The 25570-nt window shown below is 41.7% G+C and overlaps 2 long non-coding RNA genes across 2 annotated transcripts; both read left to right on the top strand.

Moving 5' to 3' along the window:
- The first annotated feature begins 1732 nt into the window (after positions 1-1732).
- Positions 1733-3268, top strand: LOC127127100 (uncharacterized). The gene is made up of 5 exons (XR_007805226.1): positions 1733-1767; positions 1917-2050; positions 2269-2322; positions 2428-2500; positions 2648-3268. It is a non-coding gene; the product is annotated as an uncharacterized LOC127127100 (long non-coding RNA).
- A 12398-nt stretch (positions 3269-15666) lies between these two features.
- Positions 15667-17912, top strand: LOC127127106 (uncharacterized). The gene is made up of 5 exons (XR_007805227.1): positions 15667-16967; positions 17117-17250; positions 17469-17522; positions 17628-17700; positions 17848-17912. It is a non-coding gene; the product is annotated as an uncharacterized LOC127127106 (long non-coding RNA).
- Positions 17913-25570: the final 7658 nt, after the last annotated feature.

The raw sequence follows: 25570 nt of genomic DNA, 5'->3' as shown, positions 1-25570 counted from the left end.
CCTCCAGGTAAACGGTTCTGGGGTTTTAGGTTTTTTTTTCTTCCTCAGATTTTCGCCTCTAGGTCTCTGTTGCTTTCCTCTTCTTGGATTAGGGTTTTCTTTGGTCTCTTTTCCGCCTCTAGATCCCTGTTGTTTACTGATTCATTCTCCTTTTATATTCTGTGAATTAGGGTTTCCAATGGGGTCTTTGCTGTTCAAAACGAGTGTTTCTGCAAAGCACTTTGGATGCTCAGACACAGAATTACCCTATCCATGTTAGATTCAAGAAAAGGTATCCTTTCTTCTCTGCTTTGACCTCATATCAATTTGGGATGTTTTTTGGACTTTGCCCTCTGACTGTTGGTTAATGGTTTTGCACTTTAGGTTTTGCAAATTGACTGATTAATGTGTTCCCCCCTTATTTTTTTTACCGCAGTAAAAGAATGGTGAGCATGGTTTGCTGCAACCTTGTTGAATTGGCCTTGCATTGCCCTGTTGGATCCCTTCGTTCAGTTCATCAGGTGGTAAGTGGCTAAGCATGGTTTTTCTTATGTGAGGCTCATGTTGGTTTTGGCCACTGCAGGATACAGGACCAATGCATTTGCTTCCAAATTCATGCCTCAAGGATAGCCATTACAATGGGATAGCAAGTCCTGTAAATCCAATGTGTTGGTAGCTTCATTTGGATTGTTGTAGCCTGAAGTGGTGCTGCACAGGGCCAAGACTTTGATGGATTGCAAGGCATGGGTTCAGTTTATGGGTATGCAGTAGGATGTTGGCTTGTCTACAGGTATTGGTTGTGATTGAGTTTCAAGGTAATCACCTTGGTTCAGCTTGGCCTGCTACAAGGTATGTCTTGATCAGTTGTGTGGTGAAATCTCCATGACCTTGCACTTGTTTGTTTCATCTTGGGGCAGTACAACACAAAGAGTGGAATTACAAATCGTGATTAAATCCATGTTGATGTGCACCTCATGGTGTGGACCGATAGGATATGTGCTTGCACTTGGCCTGCATCATTTATTCACTGATTTGTTCTTGCTTCTGGTTTTAAGCTTGTGCAGGTTTGGCATTGCAGCAGGGTATAGCAGGGCAAATGGCTTTGAGTTAGAAATATGTTATGTGTACTGCAGGTTTCATTGATCCATTATTATGCTGCTTTGATTCTTCTTGAACAGGGTGCAGTATTAGGCTACTTGGACTTGGCATGATATTGTTTGAGTCTTCTTGCCTTGCTGTTAAACTGTCTAATCTTCCTAACTTCACTTCCCAATCAGGTCCTCCTGTCAGTGCTACAGCATCTCTAGAAGCCATGATTATGATATTAGCACAAGAAACAACTCCAGGACAAGCTTTCTCAAGAGCCTCTTTAACCCTGTCAACAACCTCAAATGATCTCAGAGAATTTATATTAGAAAGGGTCAATTTCTCTCCAAGCATCGTTGGTGTATCATCAAGCAACATAGAAGCATCACACCCATTAGTTCATCTTCCTGGGGAACTATTTCTGCAGTTTGCATCTGCATTGAGAATTGAAATTAACCGAGGATTTTCTGCCTTAAGGTTCAATTGGAAAAAAACAACATTGGCGAGAAGTAAGAACAGCATCAACCAACACAAGAATTCAATGTTGGATCTCCTTGTTGAATTCTGCTGGAAAGATTACTAAAAATTCTTCAGATGTTTCAGACGCACAATTAAGCACAACATCATCCTGTTTCATAGCAACCTCAACATTAATTTCAATTGACACAAACACCAGTGATATTGACTGTTCACCATTTTGAGGTAACTCATTCAATTTACTGTCAGAGCCTTCTGCAATTATCTGATTTGGCTTGGGATTTTTCTCACTTGTCTGTTATAATTATCTTCTGTTTTCTGCAGCAGTGAACTCAGTTCCTCTAACTGTCCATGGTTTTTTTTGTCTGTTGTAGGTTCAGGTCGTATGGTTCATGGTTGTATGGCCTAGCTCAAACCATTGTTCCAACTTCAGTCATCATATCATGACCTTATGGAGTTCATGTTTTGATTTGGCTGCTGCAGTACCATGATGGCAAGATGCGTCAAGGTGAGTGCAAAACCATAATTCATGTGCATTGCTTTGTTAAATTAACCATGTATGTGCCATGTTTGATCATGTGATTAAGGTGTCTGGTTTTGATTTCTCTTGCCTTGGTTTGCAGTATTGCTGCAGGATGGTGTTTAGCAATGGTTTTGCAGATTTTGTGCAAAGTTGATTGCAAGGTTGGTTCTTGTGTTGCAGTACTCATGACTTGTGTTTTGTAGGTTTGTGATAGTGGTCAAGGCATTTGCAAGGGTACTTGTGAGCGAAGCAGCAAGGTGAAGGCACAATCAACATGTCTACTGGATGATTAATCAAGGCAAAGTAACATGGGATTATGTCCAAGTTTGGGAAATTTATTGAATGGCTTTGGTATTTTGCAGGGTGTTGTTATGTTAACACAAGTTGGCGGCTAACTTCAACTTTTACTTCACCATTCCGCTTCTGTTTCGATAGGTAATGACCAAAGTATTCCGCTTGAGCGCCAGAACCTTACACTGCCATTTTCCTAATGTTGGTGTAGATTGCAGCCTGAATTCAATGACAATGTGTTTTATTTCATTTGCACTTAACCTGTCCTTTTTTTTGTGTGCATTACTGTAGGAACAACTGTTGGTTTTGACGGCGTGCATCATCTATATGTGTTATATGAGATGCTTTGGATTTTTGCTTGGGATGCTTTGCCGGTGATTTTTGCTTCTGTTGTGAAAATGCAGGTTTCCGTGTTGCTTTGGTCATTGCAATTTGTATACAAAGGATAGGAAGATCGTGCATTGGTGGTGGTTGAACCATGGTAGTGAGCTGGTCTGTCTACTGATAGTCATGTTGCTGTGCAGGTTTAAGAGAATGTGGATCAAAGGAGAAATTGAACATATCATCTCTGACAGAACTTTAGTCACGGAAGTTTTCTGCATATTCTGAGATTGGAGAATTTAAATTGATATTTCTGGCTGGAAAATTGATGTTTCTGCTATAACTTGTGTTTTGGCCAATGTCAAGAAGATCAGACGGGGTCTTGTCTACAAGGTTATTTAGCGAGAGTCCCGTTGTGCCTGATGAAGAAGGAAGCGTGTTCTCACGAGGTTGATCCCAATTATATTGCATACCAATATTAGCACTTATGTTACTAGTCGGGAATGTATCCAAAAGCTCTTCAGTGTTGTTTTACCACATGTAACAGTACCTTTGGTGTAATTTGGATATGGACATGGGTTTATTTTAGGGTTTTCGGATTTGGGTTGACTTTGGTCAAAGTTGACCAAAAAGTCAACTGTTGACCAAAGTCAACAGTTGGTCAAAAAGTGTCAATTTTTTTGTATTTTTCTTGTAAATGGAATTCAATGTAATGGTTTACAATGACATGAAATAAATTGGAATGGATTAACAAAATGGTTGGAAGTTGGTTTTCACAATTGGTTTAATCATGACTTGAATGTTTGGCTTTTGAAAAGAAAATGCCTTGACTGATAATGTGTATGAACAAAACCATGGAATGAGACCATAAGGTTAGGGTTTTGGCATAGTATCCATGAACCAATAACATGACTAGCAAGTGGCTTGAAACACAAGAAGCTTGATCGTTCAGATGACCAAGACCATAGATGTATCCACAATCACAACACCATGACCTTGGATCAAAACCAATCCTCATATAAAACCAACATAAGGTTAGGCCAAGCATGCCAAACAAACATAAAAATTTAGGACCAAAATCGGGGTATGACAGCTGCCCCTATTTAAACGTCTCCAACTAGAGAATATGAAGCAGGATATTCTTCATATGATCATAGTGGGAGATGGTTAAATACTAAGAAGATCCAGATTTTGATCCTGAATCCCTATGAAATAATTAACAATGCCTGTCAGAAGCAATCTCGAAAGAAGAGTCTGTCTGGTACGGTGAAAATCGGCCTGAGTACCGAAACAGAAAGTTGACCTGGATACCAAAATAAATGGTAAAACAGGAATACCCATGGCCTGAACGCCACACATTAGTCTGAACACTAAGCATTGGAATATGAGAGTATCAATGTTGGTCTGATCACCGGAAATCTGGTCTGAACACCACTTCGATCTGGAAATCGGAAAACTGGCCTGAATGCCACAAGTACTTCGACTTGATCGTCGGAAAATTCTTCGATCTGAAAATCGGAAACTGGCCTGAATGCCACTTCGGTCTGGATACCGGAAACTGGCCTGAATGCCACAAGTTGCATCGACCTGAATGTCGGAAACTTCTTCGATCTGAATATCGGAAACTTCTTCGATCTGAAAATCGGAAACTGGCCTGAATGCCACTTCGGTCTGGATACCGGGAACTGGCCTGAATGCCACTTCGGTCTGGATACCGGAAAAAACTGGCCTGAATGCCACTTCGGTCTGGATACCGGAAAAAACTGGCCTGAATGCCACTTTGGTCTGGATACCGGGAACTGGCCTGAATGCCACTTCGGTCTGGATACCGGAAAAAACTGGCTTGAATGCCACTTCGGTCTGGATACCGGGAACTGGCCTGAATGCCACTTCGGTCTGGATACCGGGAACTGGCCTGAATGCCACTTCGGTCTGGATACCGGAAAAAACTGGCCTGAATGCCACTTCGGTCTGGATACCGGGAACTGGCCTGAATGCCACTTCGGTCTGGATACCGGGAACTGGCCTGAATGCCACTTCGGTCTGGATACCGGGAACTGGCCTGAATGCCACTTCGGTCTGGATACCGGAAAAAACTGGCCTGAATGCCACTTCGGTCTGGATACCGGGAACTGGCCTGAATGCCACAAGTTGCATCGACCTGAATGTCGGAAACTTCTTCGATCTGAAAATCGGAAATTGGCCTGAACGCCACTTCGGTCTGAATACCGCCTCGGTCTTAACACCGGAAAATTCTTTATGTCTATCAGCATCGGCGAAGATAACAAAACAGTGATAAATGAGTCGGCACGAATGCCAAAGACCCATGCTGGGGATAACAATCGAAAGGTTGACCAAAGAGTGCATGAGATATATTATCTATAGCCGTCAAAACGTAGATAATACACTCGCATGGAAGATTATCCATAACTGGGTTGTAGGTTGTTAAATGGATAAACGACCGAAAAGAAAGGTAACGGGGTACCAGGCTAGGTATGCAAAAGATGACCAATCAAAAAAAGATAAAGTTGCTTACTCGGAGCAAGTATCCAAGAAGAAGGGGAAGACTCAATGGGGACAATACTGCTTGATCAAGGCAAGTATCCAAAGGGGACAAGACTATCAATACCACAAAGAGGGGATTACATCTACCGGTTTATAGGCAGAAAACCACAGAAAAGTAACCAGTCATCGACCAGGATGAGCACAAAGGGTTAACTCTACTAGGGGATGAAAGTGGGATTTTACAACTACCAGTTAGTAGGTAGAAAACCACAAAGATAGGACTTACAACTACCGGTTTGTTGGTAGAAGCCAAAAATTCCGCTGAGGATGAGATGAATGAGTGCCGGTTAATGAGCAACCATTCATTTATGCCCCAGAGAAGTACAAGAGACAGCGAACAAGAAGCCAATTTAGGATCGATCCAAAAAGGCAAACTGAATCAAGACTCATCCTAATGAGGAAAGAACTCAATAGGGAAAACCCATCCCATTAGGGAGGGAACGGAAGCAACCATCATCCACGAGGATGTATCTCGGTGGGGAGCGCAGAAGGAATGATGGACATTTTCTGCTTAAGGGGTCGACTCTATATGGAGAGATCAGACACGCCCACATATGCTAGGGGAATTGAACCAAGCTTGCAAAATGATGCCAACTTCGGGGAGTAACACTGCTGGGGATACCCACTCAACTAAGGAGTCACTCGTTGGGAAAACACCAACTTCTTAACCATGCTGATGAACCCAATTCTGAAGCCGATCCAATGGCGCGATGCTAAACTCTTTCCAACAACCCAATCTCGGCTGGTCACCACGGCCTAGGGCTAATGGACATGTTTGCAATGTTGATGCATGAGTTTTTTTTGTTTTACACAATGCCCCATGATCATGGAAATGCTATGCACTAATGATGCAATATGCTATGCTTATCTAAATGATGAATGCATAAACACACGTCTCCTCCAGAGACAACACCGGGGAACTCCAGGAACTGTGCTGAGGATCTTATAATCACGTCAACTTCCACCCTGCTGGGGAAAGACAAACCTTGCTGAGGATGCACTCCATCGAACCCGAATTGCTTGGAGATTACCCTGCTAGGGGAGGCAACCCATTCTTATCTCTACTGGGGATGATTTTCTCCGAACCCGATCCGCTTGGGGACCTCGCTGAGGGAAAACCATCAACACAAACCCTACTAGGAAGGCAGTAACCTTTAGGCTCGCTGAGGAGACACTGATCTCAAATCTGTTAGGGAGGTAACCCTCTCACACCCACTGGGGAAATACAGCTTATTGGACACGGAACACCTTTCGAGTCGCCGAACAGCGGCATCCATCGTCCACCCACAGTGTCGGCTTTCCTCTTTTGAGAACACCCAGACTCGCCTAGACTCCTCTGATTCATCCCACGAAGATCGAATTCCTGGGATTCATACAAACTTTCCAGTCCTTAGACTTTGAAGATGATTAATCCTCCAGGGTCGCCGTCACAACTCTGTCACGGGCTTTTCACCGTTTGTCTATCCATTGCCCCTGGTCGGGCTCTGCAGGGATCTCTTTTGTCAAAAGGTTTCATACCACTACATGCCATCGAATGAAGATATCAAACAGCACCTGCACAAGAGATTGTTAGATAAAAGCGTGCCCCAGGCGTGCCCCATATTTCAACACCTTGGTCACTCAAACTTCCGAATAAGATTTCCGGATTTCAATCTTATAAGCACGCATCGGAAGGGACCTCTATGTTTCAAAATGCAACTATTCTTATCAAAACGAATGGATGTTTTCGTAATCAAAAGGGTAATGAAAACAAAAACAAAATTATTTGACTGAACACGCATTTATTGACTGAAAAAGATAGCTCAAAACCGAGCAACACACAGGAAGCAATCCCTGAAAAGAGGTGATTGCCTAAAAGTGAAAAAATCTACCCTAATGGCAATGTGAAACCATGATTTCATCGGGTTCCAACTTGGTTACACCCCATATGTCCTCGCACTTTCTGCCTTCTGAACAAGACGCTTTCGATCGATCTCTGTCGGAGATTATCCAAGTCATATCTCAAGCACAAACGATCATGTCAGACGCAGTTGTTCGTTTCAATCCCTCTTTTGCCTGGGCCGCCCTTTCGGGTTTCAGTCCACCGGGATACCCTTTTTTGCCCAAGTCGCCCTTGTGGGGTTTTCGACTTGCCGGGTGTACAGTTTTTTTCCTTTTTATTATCCCTAACTTTTGCCCGAACCTTTTCTCTTTTTTTCTTGGTTCGCCGGGATGCCCTTTTTTGCCTGGACTCTTTTATTCTTTTTGTCCAACGGGTCTCTCTCTTTTTTTCACGAAGTATCTTTTAACTGCGTCCGCATTCACAGGGGATGGAAAATCCTCGTCATCCATGGTCGTCAGCAACAAGGCTCTGTCAAAGGAGACCTTTTTTGACCACGAATGGATATTCATAACTGTATTCACTTGCCCCACGATCGTCTTGAGGAGGAAGGATCCTTTCAACACCATATCTCTTCCCTGCTACCCACGAGGTCGCACTTCTCGGTTAACAACACGCTTCATTTACTGGGTACAACTGCCCCATGACAAGTAACTGTCAGCCTCTTTTCTCAATCAGGCTCAATGTGTTATACCGAGTCCTCATCCACTCGCCCTTTTCTAACTTCTCATCCATCCGGACTCTTCACAATGAAATCTAGCCTCCAGCAGGCAATATCACTTCCATCCCATACCGCCTGAGGAAGGCGTTGCCCCAGTAGATGCACGTACCAAAGTACGACACTCAGGATACCAACTTCGTACTCAGCCACTATCATTGGTGCGTTCACATGTTATCGGGGAAGCACTAGCTCACTCTCTTTAAACTCTCCCCATCAGACATCAAAACCCGTTCGGATTCGGGGTCAGGCCCCTCCTCCGGGATCGGTCACCCTCAATCTTTCGATTCGAGTACCTCAAGATGTCCTCATCAGGGACTTCAGACTTCCTTGGTTGACAATCATCAGTGGGCTGTTGGGCGAGATAACCATACAATACCCTCCTCTTGGTTGCTTTCTAGGAGGTATACTGAATATCGCATTCAGTCGACATCACTTGCCCTCTCACAACCCGTCCGTTCGATGCTAGCTCCTCAAGCACATACTTAATCAGATCCATTTTGGACATCCACAAGGTGGTATGAACCAGCATACACTGTCTCAATCGGCGAGCAGCCTATGCCAAAGTACATCAAATTTTCTCGAGCAGTGAGTGTATTGTTTCACAGTCGATAAACTTTTTGCTTAGGTAAATTGCGTGCTCTTTTCGACAAGACTAGTCATACTGACTCAATACGCACCTCATAGACCCCTTAAGGGCTGTCAAGTACCAGATTAGCAGTCGTTTCTTCCCCGGAAGGTATCAGAATCAGAGGTTCCTACTACTTTTTTTTTTTTGTCTTTCCATGCCCCTTGGCAGTCCTCATTCCATCTGACCATTTGATTTCTTTCTTTTTTTCGTTTGTTTATGGTTCAGGCGTTTCTAGTACTGTCCCTTTTTTTTTTTTTTTTTTTTTTGCAGGATCAACCTTGATTCCTCTTTCGTTCGCAACATGCCTCGGCAGCTTGCTGGACAACACTCCATAAGTGCGCTAATTCGAACTCAACAGTATGAGTTATCTCTACCTGTCAAACAACTTGATCCACCGGATGCCCCTCTTCTGCTTGGGACTTTGCCATCATGTCATTAACATGGCATTTGCTTTCACGATGAATCATATCATGAAACAAAGTCACCCTAGACTTCTGATACTTGGCACCGGCCTTCTCGATACTAAACGACATCACCTTATAACCAGAAGGTGCCCCTTGTGTGATGGACATGGTTTACGTCATATCATCTGGCAACAGTTCAATCTGGTCTCGGCCAAGAAGCCATCCATGAAGATAAACTGAGCATTATAATCAATCCAATACCTCGTTGTGACGTACCGGGAATTCATCTTTCAGATTAGCTCAGCTCACATCTCGACAGTCCACACACATTCTCATCTTTCAGCGCCGGTTTCCGCTTCCCTGGAGGACAGTCTTCTCTCCATGGTAACTTGTGCCTCCACAACATTGGTATCTTACCTTGGTGTATCTAGATACAACCAGGCGCGCATATACCATCCTGTTCTTGACTTGCCTCTGAAGCGGCCTCAATATTCGCTTTCTGACCTCGGCGGTGCTTGGAGCAACAATTCTGAGCACTCCTCATGCGGTTGAATCATCTTCTCCTCTGGTTTCAACGACCCGGCTAATTCCAACAGATCACAATCTTCCTCGCCTCCTCCTTCGGCATGATAGGTCGAATTGTCGAAGTTATACAAAGGTGTAACCAAATTGTTATCGATGAGATCAGGAGGGTAATCACTTTTGAGGTTGGACCGAGATAAATTCAAAAGGAGATAGAACGAAAAACATTTCCATTTTTATATTCTTTTTTTATTATTATTTTTTTAAAAAAAAAAACTGCAAAAAATGAAAAACAGGGAACACCGCTGTTAATTACAAAAACATCCATTTATTACTGATGCAAAAGGTTGCATAATGAAACACATGAGATGGCCCTTACAATGGACCATTACGTTTCGGGCAAAACGTATGGCTTTCATGCAAACAAAATGAAAACGCAGAAATACTACACTTCCGGATGAGCGACAGTGATGCTTTTGGAGGCCCTCCAATCGCCTGGTACGCACGACTTTATCCACAGCTCGAGCTCGCGGTCACAGTCAATCTCTTCACTCACTGAACAAGCATGATCAGAATCCAGCATTCCTGCACTGACAAAGATGTACGGTGGACGACGTCCTCTGTTTGGTCTAGACGACTCTTGATCTGGATAACCAATCCCGAACATGTCTGCCTTTACCACTATTTCAATGATCCTTCCCCAGCCTTGGGCCTCTTTGTTCTTCACCACTTCCAGAGCTTGTTTATAAGAAGAAATGGACAGCTTCTTCTCTTTCTCGACAACAAGAGCGCTCTCCACCTGGACGGTTTCGATTGCTTGACTGGGTATTTCAAGGTTTCCAATGTCCATTTCTACTTCTTTCATCTTCTGGGTCGTGTCTCCCATCAATACACACCCCTCTGTGGCAACGGCCGCACAACAATTATCAACCACAGGGAAGACTCCATCCTGCACCAGAGGTTTTGGAACCACAGCCAGGGGAACCTTTAGCTGATCTTCCTCAGTCATCTCCATTCCTTTCTTGACCTTTTTCACCATCTTCACTTTTACAGGACCCTGCCTGGGTACCGGGTTGACATCCCCATTCATTATCTGGGCCAAGCTGATGGTCTTGGAGTCCACCATGTCCTGGACGACATGCTTGAAAGCTCTACAACCCTCAACACTGTGCCCGGGTGCCTCAGAATGGAATTCACAACTGGCATTCTCATCATGGTGTGCAGGCCTCTTCTGTTGTGCTACGGGAATCAAAATCCTTGGCCGGACTAACCCCAAATCCCTCAATCTCCTGAACAGAAGGGTGTAGGTCACAGGTGGCTCCTCAAACTGACGATCCTCCTTCTTTTTCTTCACCTGGCTCCTAGCTCTCGGTGCCTTCTGTTGAGGTGGTGGTTGTTGCGGGGGTACGGGTGAGTTACCAACAAGAGTGGTTACAGCAACAGCATAAGGATGATAACGATCCTTACTGCGTTCTCTCTTTGCTGGCACACCACTTGACTCAACCTCCTTTTTGAGCGGACCACTGTCAGAGAGTTTCTTTGCTACCGAGCCAGAGGGATTTGTTACATCGGATGATGGAGCCTTTCCCTGAACTTTCTCCTTGATCATCCAGCTCTCAATCCTTTCCAATCTCTCAGACATGGCTTTCTGCCCCAAGGCAAGCCCTTGCACAATACTGAACAATCCCCTCATCATCTCTTTCAGTTCAAGGATGTCGGCGTTGGGAAGATCCATCAGCTTGGATTTGTTGAGTCTGACTGTATGTCTGAATGGAAGAGCTATGCGCACCGGTTGACACCTACAAAACAGCAAATGGGTTAGTATGACTCACGCATGCAATGTCTATCCGTACCAGGAATATTCCTTTGATTTTGGTTTCACAGAGACAGATAATTTTTCATCAATAACATTCTGACATCTGGATATCTCTCAACCAGAATCTTAATCAAAAAGTGGATCCTGAGTACGGATAGACACGAGTTGAATGCAGATGAATGCGATGCAAATGCATGAATGCAAGTCACTGCGCCACCAAGTCATCTGAAGACCCATTCTCTGAACTAGTCACAGTCATCGGGACTAAGTCACCATAAATCCGACTTGGGGAGTTCCGAAATAAACGGAACTGGAGATTACATCACTATCATCATATGAACATCCACTGAACGGATGACTGTCAGATCCTCTGAACAGGTACTTTCAAATTCAACCCGGGGATCCGAAATAAACGGAACCCATTGATAAACCACTGACAGAACTCCGGCGTCCCAGAAATAAATGTCCATAAATTTGGCTGAACCAAAGTCACCATCACAGCACCACTGGCAGAAACCGTATTTGTAGAGATCAAACCCTCCCCTCACTGGTAGGTTCTAAGAACAGAAGTTTGTCAGCTTCAGCCCTTCAGTCGAGAATAATACGTTTACCACTGAAGGTTTGGCATTATTACGGGATAAAAGACCTCTGCTGACTCCCCTCAACAGGATATCCTAAAGCAAGTTCCCAGTCTCGGGGTCCTCGGATTGAGCAGCGAGAATGCGCCCACCAGAGCTAACATAATCACGTCTCGGAGGAGAGGCCTTGACTGAGTTCTCGGGAAATGGTCACCAGAGTCGACGATTTCTAAAGGAATATCTGTCGTTATGGAACACCCATAGGACAAAATATATCCAACAGAAACCTCGTCTGGAATGTGGGTCTCATGAACGACTTAATGTAGCAACATGTCACGCAAGCCTCATGACTATCCACTCTAACACCTATGTGTACACTCAAGCCTGGGTAGTGGGCTTATCTCTCATAGAACAGTCCCAACCCAACAAACAAACGACCCACAGAACCCACAGATACAACAAACATATGTACATGAATGCAATAAAATAGAGCAGGTAAATGCGGAAAGTAAACGACTGTACAAAAGCATAAACACCCAACAAACAAGAAATCTACAAAAGCTAGGAGGGACTCGCCTAGGGAAACTGTATGTCCCCAGCAGAGTCGCCTGCTGTCGCAGCCCGAAAAAAACAGGAGGTGCGAAAAAACAACCGGCGAGAAAGAAATGACAGAAGAGTCGCCACCGTGCGTTATTTATCCCAAAGGAGGGAAAGGAAACGCTCGAAGTAAACCTGGAGAAAGGAAAGGAAAAGACAAGGTCTTGCAACCAAATCTTGGGTTCGGGAGTCGATTATGCGAAGGGAAGGTATTAGCACCCCTACGCATCCGTAGTACTCTACGGGATCCACTCTTGTTGTTTCTTGTCTAAAGGGGTGTGTGTTTATCTAATGTACTATTTACTAAAAGGGTTAAAGAAAATGACTCGCACGGATATCGCATCCATTGCATACGTATCTCATCTGAATATGAGAATCAGAGTCTTCGTAGCTCGGGTACCTAAGGGTTAAGGATAAGTGTGCTCGCTAAGACATCGCGTCTTATGCCTACGTATCTCATCGGGAATGAGAATCAGAGCAAAAACGTAGTTCAACTAACTACGGGAATAAGGGTCTCGATTGCGACTGGGGCAAGAGAAAGGGAAAGTCTCGATCGCAACGAGGGCGAGAGAAAGGATCGCAACGAGGGCGAAAGCAAACAAGGATTAGTTGTTAGTCGTTAGTCAAACTCGGCAAGACATCACATCTTGTGCCTACGTATCTCATCTGAATATGAGAATCAGAGTTGCCGTAGTTCGGCTACACGCACGCCAAACAAACAAACACACAAGCAGGCAAACATGGAGCCTGAATGCCAATCACTGGACTTACATCAGCATCCGAACCAAAACACACACAAAAAGGCAAACGTGGAGCCCGAACGCCAATCACTGGACTTACATCGGCATCCGAACCAAAACACACACACTGGAACCCGAATGCCACTCGATGGACTTACATCAGCTTCCAAGCACACAACAACCAAACAAGTTAATAGGGAGTCGGGAACTCGAGCCTATAACTGTCAAGCACACACACAAAAAGAAAGAAAAGTGTGCCCGGAGAGATCTCGCACGATCTCCTGCCTACGTACCTCATCTGGTATGAGAATCAGGGCGACGTAGTTCCCCTCAGGGGTTGCCATCTGAATATGGACTTAGAGAAGGAGGACACCAGTTGTGTCAAAAGAGAGTGGGCAATGTGTTCACGCCCTAGCAGTAGGTGTCGCAGCTCGCTGAATCGAGTCTTAGGCAGTTACCTCTTTGCAATAGGACGGACTACATGCCACAGGATCGGAGACGCTCGGAAAGGTCTAGAAGTGGGGGAAGCTCTGCCCTAAAGTTGTCATGCAATGTGTACTTAAGTGTTTGGATTTACAAATGGGAATATCTACCTAATTTTAGCATGCAAAGGATATGGGAATCCTACCTATGTTATCATACAAAGGGTTCTATCTAATGGGTGCTACTTAATCAGAACAAGAGTTGACGAGTGGAGCAGGGAGCAAGGAAAAGGGTTAGGGATAAGGGTAGATGGCGATGCATGAAGCAATCGACTTACAAGGTTGATGGCGATGCATAAAGCAATCGACTTACAAGGTTGATGGCGATGCATAAAGCAATCGACTTACAAAAGGGTGGATGAATACGTGCTGGTTCTGTTAGGTTTTGAAAAATGATTACTCGACGTTGGATCGAGGTTTTGGTCTTGTTTTGAAATGGTTATCGGGTGTTCATTTTATTTCTTGTATTAACAGATGAATAAAGAATGAAAGAATATTATACATTTCATGGGAGAGGGATACATTTGTTATGAATGGGGGTTGTCATGGCAATCAAACCATATAAATATATGCCTCATACATCATACAAGTAGGCAACAGTTAATCAAACAAGTAAGATATAAACAAGTATATAATCAAATCAAATAATCAAAGAATGAAATAATGAAATAATAAACAATGTATGAGTGTAAGTGCAAGGGAACCGACTCATTGTAAGAAAGCCCAAGAGTAAGCTATGTGAGGTTGATGGTGATGCTTAAAAAGCAATCGACTTACAAGGGTACGAAAGATGGGCTCGATATTAAATCGAGAAAAATATTATTTTTATAGTTTTTAAAAATGGTCTTGAATTAAATTAAAATACAACAACTTTACATTATTAACAAAATGAACATATGAGTGTAATAAGGGCATAAACATAAAAAGAAATGAAAATGCTAAAAGAAAAATAATATAGCTAAAAGAAATAAAATGCCAAAAACAGCCACACATAAGTATTGAACCCTCCCCACCTAATATTATGCAACTACCATCTCTCCACTAGGCCACTCAACACTATCTGCTATTGAGGTACTATCATAAATATATGAACTGGGCTGACAAATTTATAACAAAATAATAAAAAAAACAAAATAAACATTTTTATGGTTTTTTATTCTCTGTTAAAAACAAATTAAGCTAAATAAAAAATAAATAATAATAATAAAAGAAAATACGAACATATACATTTTTCTGATTTTTGTGTTAAAAATGAAATAAATTAAATAATAAAAGAATTAATTGAAAAAAAGAAAAAAAGAAAATGGAAACAGCAGAAGCTCGTCTCCACCGCTATCGTCTCCCTCACTCTCTCTCACCTTACGAGCTCAAACCTTCATCTCTCAATCTCCATCATTCAAACATTCCTCACCTCACGCTTCTTTCAATTTCTCAACGAATCTCTCTCGCACTCGACCTTAAGCTCAGCGAATCAATCCCTCCCAACTCTCACAACATTTCATCAATAAGCACATGAGATGGATAAAAGGAAAGAAGGAGAAGTACTTACAAAGTGTCGTGGTGGTGGCGGTGAAGGGCGTATAGACGCCGGCCTCCAGGTAAACGGTTCTGGGGTTTTAGGTTTTTTTTTCTTCCTCAGATTTTCGCCTCTAGGTCTCTGTTGCTTTCCTCTTCTTGGATTAGGGTTTTCTTTGGTCTCTTTTCCGCCTCTAGATCCCTGTTGTTTACTGATTCATTCTCCTTTTATATTCTGTGAATTAGGGTTTCCAATGGGGTCTTTGCTGTTCAAAAGGAGTGTTTCTGCAAAGCACTTTGGATGCTCAGACACAGAATTACCCTATCCATGTTAGATTCAAGAAAAGGTATCCTTTCTTCTCTGCTTTGACCTCATATCAATTTGGGATGTTTTTTGGACTTTGCCCTCTGACTGTTGGTTAATGGTTTTGCACTTTAGGTTTTGCAAATTGACTGATTAATGTGTTCCCCCCTTATTTTTTTTACCGCAGTAAAAGAATGGTGAGCATGGTTTGCTTCAACCTTGTTGAATTGGCCTTGCATTGCCCTGTTGGATCCCTTCGTTCAGTTCATCAGGTGGTAAGTGGCTAAGCATGGTTTTTCTTATGTGAGGCTCATGTTGGTTTTGGCCACTGCAGGATACAGGACCAATGCATTTGCTTCCAAATTCATGCCTCAAGGATAGCCATTACAATGGGATAGCAAGTCCTGTAAATCCAATGTGTTGGTAGCTTCATTTGGATTGTTGTAGCCTGAAGTGGTGCTGCACAGGGCCAAGACTTTGATGGATTGCAAGGCATGGGTTCAGTTTATGGGTATGCAGTAGGATGTTGGCTTGTCTACAGGTATTGGTTGTGATTGAGTTTCAAGGTAATCACCTTGGTTCAGCTTGGCCTGCTACAAGGTATGTCTTGATCAGTTGTGTGGTGAAATCTCCATGACCTTGCACTTGTTTGTTTCATCTTGGGGCAGTACAACACAAAGAGTGGAATTACAAATCGTGATTAAATCCATGTTGATGTGCACCTCATGGCGTGGACCGATAGGATATGTGCTTGCACTTGGCCTGCATCATTTATTCACTGATTTGTTCTTGCTTCTGGTTTTAAGCTTGTGCAGGTTTGGCATTGCAGCAGGGTATAGCAGGGCAAATGGCTTTGAGTTAGAAATATGTTATGTGTACTGCAGGTTTCATTGATCCATTATTATGCTGCTTTGATTCTTCTTGAACAGGGTGCAGTATTAGGCTACTTGGACTTGGCATGATATTGTTTGAGTCTTCTTGCCTTGCTGTTAAACTGTCTAATCTTCCTAACTTCACTTCCCAATCAGGTCCTCCTGTCAGTGCTACAGCATCTCTAGAAGCCATGATTATGATATTAGCACAAGAAACAACTCCAGGACAAGCTTTCTCAAGAGCCTCTTTAACCCTGTCAACAACCTCAAATGATCTCAGAGAATTTATATTAGAAAGGGTCAATTTCTCTCCAAGCATCGTTGGTGTATCATCAAGCAACATAGAAGCATCACACCCATTAGTTCATCTTCCTGGGGAACTATTTCTGCAGTTTGCATCTGCATTGAGAATTGTATTTAACCGAGGATTTTCTGCCTTAAGGTTCAATTGGAAAAAAACAACATTGGCGAGAAGTAAGAACAGCATCAACCAACACAAGAATTCAATGTTGGATCTCCTTGTTGAATTCTGCTGGAAAGATTACTAAAAATGCTTCAGATGTTTCAGACGCACAATTAAGCACAACATCATCCTGTTTCATAGAAACCTCAACATTAATTTCAATTGACACAAACACCAGTGATATTGACTGTTCACCATTTTGAGGTAACTCATTCAATTTACTGTCAGAGCCTTCTGCAATTATCTGATTTGGCTTGGGATTTTTCTCACTTGTCTGTTATAATTATCTTCTGTTTTCTGCAGCAGTGAACTCAGTTCCTCTAACTGTCCATGGTTTTTTTTGTCTGTTGTAGGTTCAGGTCGTATGGTTCATGGTTGTATGGCCTAGCTCAAACCATTGTTCCAACTTCAGTCATCATATCATGACCTTATGGAGTTCATGTTTTGATTTGGCTGCTGCAGTACCATGATGGCAAGATGCGTCAAGGTGAGTGCAAAACCATAATTCATGTGCATTGCTTTGTTAAATTAACCATGTATGTGCCATGTTTGATCATGTGATTAAGGTGTCTGGTTTTGATTTCTCTTGCCTTGGTTTGCAGTATTGCTGCAGGATGGTGTTTAGCAATGGTTTTGCAGATTTTGTGCAAAGTTGATTGCAAGGTTGGTTCTTGTGTTACAGTACTCATGACTTGTGTTTTGTAGGTTTGTGATAGTGGTCAAGGCATTTGCAAGGGTACTTGTGAGCGAAGCAGCAAGGTGAAGGCACAATCAACATGTCTACTGGATGATTAATCAAGGCAAAGTAACATGGGATTATGTCCAAGTTTGGGAAATTTATTGAATGGCTTTGGTATTTTGCAGGGTGTTGTTATGTTAACACAAGTTGGCGGCTAACTTCAACTTTTACTTCACCATTCCGCTTCTGTTTCGATAGGTAATGACCAAAGTATTCCGCTTGAGCGCCAGAACCTTACACTGCCATTTTCCTAATACTGGTGTAGATTGCAGCCTGAATTCAATGACAATGTGTTTTATTTCATTTGCACTTAACCTGCCCTTTTTTTTGTGTGCATTACTGTAGGAACAACTGTTGGTTTTGACGGCGTGCATCATCTATATGTGCTACATGAGATGCTTTGGATTTTTGCTTGGGATGCTTTGCCGGTGATTTTTGCTTCTATTGTGAAAATGCAGGTTTCCGTGTTGCTTTGGTCATTGCAATTTGTATACAAAGGATAGGAAGATCGTGCATTGGTGGTGGTTGAACCATGGTAGTGAGCTGGTCTGTCTGCTGATAGTCATGTTGTTGTGCAGGTTTAAGAGAATGTGGATCAAAGGAGAAATTGAACATATCATCTCTGACAGAACTTTAGTCACGGAAGTTTTCTGCATATTCTGAGATTGGAGAATTTAAATTGATATTTCTGGCTGGAAAATTGATGTTTCTGCTATAACTTGTGTTTTGGCCAATGTCAAGAAGATCAGACGGGGTCTTGTCTACAAGGTTATTTAGCGAGAGTCCCGTTGTTCCTGATGAAGAAGGAAGCGTGTTCTCACGAGGTTGATCCCAATTATATTGCATACCAATATTAGCACTTATGTTACTAGTCGGGAATGTATCCAAAAGCTCTTCAGTGTTGTTTTACCACATGTAACAGTACCTTTGGTGTAATTTGGATATGGACATGGGTTTATTTTAGGGTTTTCGGATTTGGGTTGACTTTGGTCAAAGTTGACCAAAAAGTCAACTGTTGACCAAAGTCAACAGTTGGTCAAAAAGTGTCAATTTTTTTTGTATTTTTCTTGTAAATGGAATTCAATGTAATGGTTTACAATGACATGAAATAAATTGGAATGGATTAACAAAATGGTTGGAAGTTGGTTTTCACAATTGGTTTAATCATGACTTGAATGTTTGACTTTTGAAAAGAAAATGCCTTGACTGATAATGTGTATGAACAAAACCATGGAATGAGACCATAAGGTTAGGGTTTTGGCATAGTATCCATGAACCAATAACATGACTAGCAAGTGGCTTGAAACACAAGAAGCTTGATCGTTCAGATGACCAAGACCATAGATGTATCCACAATCACAACACCATGACCTTGGATCAAAACCAATCCTCATATAAAACCAACATAAGGTTAGGCCAAGCATGCCAAACAAACATAAAAATTTAGGATCAAAATCGGGGTATGACAGTTGTGAAGCGAGGTTTAGAGCATAAATTTGGGCTAGGGTTGGAGAGTTAGGGTCTGAGAGTTCTGGGTCAGAAGAAATGTTGAGGTATGGTGGTGATTCTGGGGCTGTGGAAGATGAAGAAGAGGAAGTGCTTTGGTTCATTTGTTCAGGTTCAGAAGGAGGTATGAATGTACGGGCGATATTTAAAACTGGTGAAGGCTGAGAGGTTCTGATGGTTGAAGGTGGGATTTCAGAGGTTGTATAAATTGGTGGTGTTGGGAGAGGATTAGAGGAAGGGGTAGAGGAAACCATCGGAGGTACAGAGGAAAGAGGAGGAACAGACGTACCAGTAGAAATTTTCAGAGGAGCTGGAGATCTGCTTCCAGAAGATTCTCCAATTCTTGCCTTCTTTGCCTGAGATGCTATCTTCTTCTCAGAGAGACCTCTCTTGTACCTGACGAAGTCTTCTTCTGAATCTAGACAATCGTCGAGGCTGAAGTCAGATATGTCAACACCTTCATCCAGCACACGCTGAAGATAGATAACAACCGCATCTCTGGGTTCATCCTTGAAGAACCTTGCAAGACCATGAGGAAGCTTCCTCTGATCTTTCAAGGCATCCCAGGAGGTACCCATAGTGGGTCTGACTTGAATCTTCTTTATTATTCCCATACTCTTGAGATTTCTGGCGTTCAGAGGCTTCCCAGTATCTATTGCCAGATCATCCATCAGCTTGGTCTTTTCCAGATGATCTACCAGTCCATTCTCAATGAAGACATCAGATATGAGCCTTCCCAGAGGGATGTAGGATCTGGGCTTCATGTTGTTTATGGTTTCTCTTACAGAATCTCTGAGATATCTAAAGAGAAGTGCAGGAAGGCAGATCTTCACACCCTTCTGAATGCAATACAGAATGCACTTCTGATCTGCATTGATGTAATCAGAGGAGTTGGATGCTGGGCGGTGGTGAATAGTTCCCAAAATGATCTTCAGCCACACTCTGAGGTTCTGATGCAGCTCTTTGTTCTTTGAAGGATTTCCTTCAGTGTTGGGTTTGAAGATGGTTGGATTGATTACATCAGTAATGCGCTTTGACCTAGGAGGGATGTTGTAAATCCTTTTTCCTCCATCTCTCTCCATGTTTAGTAAAGAAGCAATTGACTCTTCAGTAATTACTATCTTTACTCCCAAAACAAAGGAGACGATGAAATGGTCATCAGCATCTGCAAATCTCCAGAACTCCTTGATGAGAAGTGGGTAAACAGGACCATAAAGCCTTTGGAAGTAGTTTTCCCACCCTTGTTGACGAAGTTCTCCAGTAAGATCAACGCCATTTCTCCTCAAGTTGTCGAAATCTACTAGCGTTTCACACAACACTTCCAGTCCTTCAAAAGGGGTTGATAGGTTAATATGGGGTTCACGGTCAAGAATATGGGGTTCCTTGTAAACAGGGGTGATAGAAACGCCTGTAACCGTTGGAGTTGGAATGCTTGAAGTTTGAGCAGTTGAGCTTGATTCCATTTGTTGAGAAAAGTTAAACACTTCTTGTTGTTGAGCGTCCATGGTGAAGAAGAAGATGAAGATTGAGAGTTTGCAGAGAATGCTTCAGAGAGGTTTAGGGTTTTAGAGTGAGTGAGAGTGATAAGTGTGTGAAATGTGAGAAAAGTGTTTAAATACTCTAAGTAAAACACATGCAAAACGACACATTAAATTGCGTTAGTACAAAGCTCAAGATTGCACGCTTGGGGGAAAAATGATTACAGCTAATTAATGAATGTCTAATCCCAACAGTACGCACACTGCTCAAGGAGATTTCAAACGTCTGTCCTTTGAATTTCTTTTGACAGCTGTCTAGAAGTTCTAGGGTTAGACGCTTAGTGCTCCACGTGTTGATGTATCTGATCTTCAGGAATACCAAAAGATTGATTCCTGGAGATTTCTAACTCAGATATCTTCTTAACTTGTAGAAGTATCAGAGTCAGAGGCAGAAGAACATTTGTTTTTATGTCAGAGTCTCATTTTACATTTTCAGAGCCACACTTCATTCTGGGCAATTTTGAATGTTCAGATTTTCTAAGATGAAAAGAAATCTATCTTCAGCTAGAGGCTTAGTAAAGATATCTGCCCATTGATGTTCTGTATCAATGAACTTCAATGTTACTATCCCTTTCTGAACATAGTCTCTGATAAAATGATGTTTTATTTCAATGTGTTTGGCTCTGGAATGTAGAATGGGATTCTTACTTAAACAAATAGCAGTAGTATTATCACAAAAGATAGGAATGTTACTCTCAAAGATTTGCAGATCTTCTAACTGATGCTTCATCCAGAGCATCTGAGTTGTGCACAGTGATGCTGAGATATATTCTGCTTCTGCAGTTGATAGAGCAATTGTTGATTGTCTTTTGCTAGCCCAGGATATCAGATTGTTTCCCAGAAGCTGGCAATTTCCAGAAGTGCTTTTTCATTCTATTCTATCTCCTGCATAATCTGCATCACAATAACCCGAGAGTCTATACTCTGATGTTTTCTCATACATCAGGCCCAGGTTAGGAGTTCCTTTCAGATACTTAAGAATTCTTTTAACTGTTGTTAAATGAGATTCTCTAGGATCTGATTGGAATCTGGCACAAAGACAGACACTAAAGAGAATATCAGGACGAGTAGCAGTCAGATAGAGAAGAGAGCCTATCATACCTCGATAGAGCTTCTGACAAACCTTGTTGCTTACCTCTTCCTTTTCAAGAATGCAAGTTGGGTGCATGGGAGTTTTTGCAGAGTTGCATTCAGTCATGTCAAACTTCTTCAGAACGTCTTTAATGTACTTGCTTTGATGAACATACGTGACTTCTGGAGTTTGATTAATTTGAATTCCCAGAAAGAACTTTAGTTCTTGCATTAAACTCATTTCAAATTCTGCCTGCATTAACTTAGAAAATTCTTGGCAAACAGAGATATTAGCAGAACCAAAAATAATATCATCAACGTAAATCTGGCATATCATGAGATTATTATTAAGGTTTTTACAGAAGAGTGTAGAATCAACTTTCCCTCTGATAAAATTTTGTTCCAGAAGAAAATTGCTTAAACGTTCATACCAAGCTCTGGGAGCTTGTTTAAGTCCATATAAAGATTTTTTAAGTTTAAAAACATGTTCTGGAAAGTTTGAATTTTCAAAACCTGGAGGTTGATTGACATACACTTCTTCTGAAATATAACCATTAAGGAATGCACTCTTGACATCCATTTGATATAATTTGATAGAGTGATTAATAGCAAAAGATACAAGAAGACGAATAGATTCTAACCTCGCGACTGGAGCAAAGGTTTCATTATAATCAATACCTTCTTGTTGACTATAACCTTGAGCTACCAGTCGAGCTTTGTTTCTGACGACTTCTCCTTTCTCATTCAGCTTGTTTCTGAATACCCATCTGGTTCCAATGACGTGAGTGCCTCTGGGTTTAGGAACGAGATCCCAGACATCATTCTTTGAGAATTAATCTAATTCTTCTTGCATAGCTGCCACCCAGTCGTTATCCTGAAGTGCTTCATCACAAGACGTAGGCTCAATCAGAGACACTAGTCCCAGAGGAGTATCTTCAGAAGTCCTAAAGGTAGATCTGGTTCTGACAGGTTCGTCCTTGTTTCCCAAAATCAAATCTTCAGATACATTGATACGACTTTTAACTTTCTTTGGGATTTCTGGAGATTTAATTTCTTCAGAGTTCTGAGTGACAGTTGCTTCTGGAGTTTTATCAGATTCTACAAGAGTGATTTCCAAATCTGCAAACTTTTCAACTAGCTTTGACTTTTCAGGGTCAAGCTTATCATCAAATCTGACATGAATTGATTCTTCCACAATTTTGGTTTCTGTGTTGTATACTCTGTAGCCTTTAGAGCGTTCTGAGTATCCTAACATAATACCTTTCTGTGCTTTGGAATCAAACTTGTTCAGATGTTCTTTAGTATTTAATATAAAGCAAGAACATCCAAAAGGATGAAAATATGAAATGTTTGGTTTTCTTCCTTTACACAGTTCATAGGGAGTCTTTTCTAGAATAGGTCTTATAGAGATTCTATTCTGAATGTAACACGCTGTATTTACAGCTTCTGCCCAAAAGTGCTTTGCTACATTAGTTTCATTGATCATGGTTCTGGCCATCTCTTGGAGTGTCCTATTCTTCCTCTCTACAACTCCATTTTGTTGTGGAGTTCTAGGGCAGGAGAAATCATGGGATATTCCATTAGAATCAAATAATTCTTCAAAATCTTTGTTTTCAAATTCTCCACCATGATCACTTCTGACTCTAATAATTTTAGAGTCAAATTCTTTTTGCACTTTGGAACAGAAACTAGTGAATACAGAGTGAGACTCACTCTTGTGCTTTAGGAATTTTACCCATGTCCAGCGACTGTAATCATCAACAATGACTAGTCCGTACTTCTTTCCATTAACTGATGTTGTTTTCACAGGACCAAATAAGTCAATGTGAAGAAGTTCCAGAGGCTTAGAGGTAGAAACAACATTTTTCTTTTTAAAAGATGTTTTTGAAAATTTTCCTTTCTGACAAGCTTCACACAGAGCATCTGAAGAAAACTTCAGTTTAGGTAGGCCTCTGACTAACTCGAGTTTAGTTAGCTGAGAAAGTTTCCTCATGCTAATGTGGCCCAAGCGTCTATGCCATACCCATTTCTCTTCGTGAACTGACATTAGACATTTAACATTTTGATCTTTTAAATCAGAAAGATTTATTTTGTAAATGTTGTTTTTCCTCTTGCCTGTGAAAAGGACAGAGCCATCGTTCTGATTAATGACTTTACATGTTTTTTGATTGAAGATTACATCATAACCGTTATCACTTAATTGACTTATGGATAACAAGTTATGCATTAATCCTTCTACATAAAGGACATCAGATATAGAGGGAAGAGTACCATTACCAATAGTTCCGGAGCCTCTGATCCTTCCTTTCTGATCTCCTCCGAAACCTACGAATCCAGCATCTTTAAGTTCCAGGCTTTGGAACATAGACTTTCTTCCCGTCATGTGTCACGAGCATCCAGAGTCCAGGTACCATGACTGGTGTCTGAACTTTGCTGCATAGGATATCTGCAACATAGACAATCTTATCCTTTGGTACCCAGAATCTCTTGGGTCCTTTCAGATTAGTTTTCCCAGAGTTTCTTATAACTTTGGGTTTTCTAGCATTTTTAAATTTTTGTTCTTGTGTGTGTGTATAGTGATATGAAAAGGGAGACTTAAGTTGGTTACTGGTAGAAGTTTTATCTTCCTTAGGATCATACCCAATTCCCTTTTTATTGTTCTGACTAACTCCATAAATCATGGATGCCATAATACTCCTATCTATCCCATTTTTCAGAAATTCTTGAAAGGCTTCTTCGTATTTATAAATTATTTTATTTGAAGTTTGTGGTGCTTGAGACAACGCTTCTTCTAATTCTGAGCTTTTTGTTTTTGCTCCATCTCTTTCTAACGTTAAAGATCTGATTGTATCTTCTCGTGCTAGAATTGTTATCTCAAGTTCACTACATTCTTCAAATTTTGCTTTAAGACAGCCTTTAATGTTTTTAATTCTTTGTTTTAATTTCTGATAAGAGCTAAGAGTTTCTGACAAGCATGATTCTAAATCAGATCGAGAAAGTTCAGAGAATACCTCTTCAGATTCTTCATCTGAGCTACTCCTGGATGTGGTAGCCATAAGTGCCACATTGGCCTGTTCATCAGAGTCAGATTCTGATGATCCAGATTCACTATCATCCCAGGTAGCCATCAGTCCTTTCTTTGTCCTGAAGGTATTTTTCTTGAAGCTTTCTTTTCTAGGGTTGTCTTTCTTTAGCTTGGGGCATTCATTCCTGTAATGACCTGTTTCTTTACATTCATAACAGGTAATATCTTTGTTAGATTTACCTTTTGAAGTTGATTCTGATCGATCCCCTCTGGGTCTTGATCTTCTGAAGTTGTTGTTCCTCTTTTTCCAGAGTTGCTTAACTCTTCTGGTTAGTAGGGACAATTCTTCTTCATCATCAGAGTCTTCTGGTTCAGAGTTGTCAGCATCTTCAGTTTCTGCCTGGAGAGCTTTGGTTCTGTCAAGTTTGTGTCTTTCAGGTCTGGACTTTAATGCTACAGACTTGTTCCTTTTCTGAGGCTCATCTTCCTCTAGTTCTATCTCATGGCTTCTGAGAGAACTGACAAGTTCTTCAAGGCTAATATTGTTCAGATCCTTTGACAGCTTCAGAGCAGTAACCATAGGTCTCCATTTCTTTGGCAGACTTCTGACTATCTTTTTGACATGGTCTGCAGTTGTGTATCCTTTGTCTAGAACCTTGAGACCTGCAATCAGAGTTTGGAATCTAGAGAACATTGCCTCTATGGCTTCATCATCCTCCATTTTGAAGGCTTCATATTTCTGGATAAGCGCCAGAGCCTTTGTCTCTTTGACTTGAGAGTTTCCTTCATGAGTCATCCTCAGAGAGTCAAGTATGTCTTTGGCTGTTTCTCTGTTGGTGATCTTTTCATACTCGTTGTAAGATATAGCATTTAGGAGTATGGTTCTGGCCTTGTGATGATTCTTGAAAACTCGTTTCTGATCATCTGA

The sequence above is a fragment of the Lathyrus oleraceus genome, chromosome 1, assembly GCF_024323335.1.
Source record: "Lathyrus oleraceus cultivar Zhongwan6 chromosome 1, CAAS_Psat_ZW6_1.0, whole genome shotgun sequence".
In the NCBI taxonomy this organism is placed as follows: domain Eukaryota; kingdom Viridiplantae; phylum Streptophyta; class Magnoliopsida; order Fabales; family Fabaceae; genus Lathyrus; species Lathyrus oleraceus.
The sequence above is the reverse complement of the archived record's forward strand: the minus strand, read 5'-3'. Positions and strand labels throughout refer to the sequence as shown.